Source organism: Capsicum annuum, chromosome 4 (assembly GCF_002878395.1).
Source record: "Capsicum annuum cultivar UCD-10X-F1 chromosome 4, UCD10Xv1.1, whole genome shotgun sequence".
Taxonomy (NCBI): domain Eukaryota; kingdom Viridiplantae; phylum Streptophyta; class Magnoliopsida; order Solanales; family Solanaceae; genus Capsicum; species Capsicum annuum.
This window is the reverse complement of record NC_061114.1, coordinates 69,616,936-69,617,429: the sequence shown is the minus strand read 5'-3', so window position 1 is coordinate 69,617,429 and position 494 is coordinate 69,616,936.

Below are 494 nucleotides of genomic sequence, written 5' to 3'. Positions count from 1 at the left end.
TCCCAACTGAATCGACACTGAACTGATCACTAGACTGTACAAGGCTTGACTGAATTGGCACTGATCGTGTTGACTGACTGAACTGGACTGAGTTCACTAAGTTCTGTTAACTGGCTGAGTACTACTGTTCTTGACCTTTACCGGGACTATTCTATAACTATTGCAACTAAGTAAACAACTAGATTTCAGGTAATAAATACCCCTAAGACTCGATAACATAATTGATAAACTCATATCACAACTTTAGCAACACAACAATAGGTTACCATGCATAATTTACTCGTGGACATTTTATCAAACGCTTAGGGAGCATGATTGTTATACATGAGAAATAAACACATAGGGTATCATAACTACAACATGCAACTTGCAATTCAAGGGTTTTGACATGAGAGATTCACAATTCAATACATATGCTAACTTAATTTCATGGAACTCATAAAAAATCTTAACTTGAAACCATACAACAACAGGAACATGAGCATAATTCAATT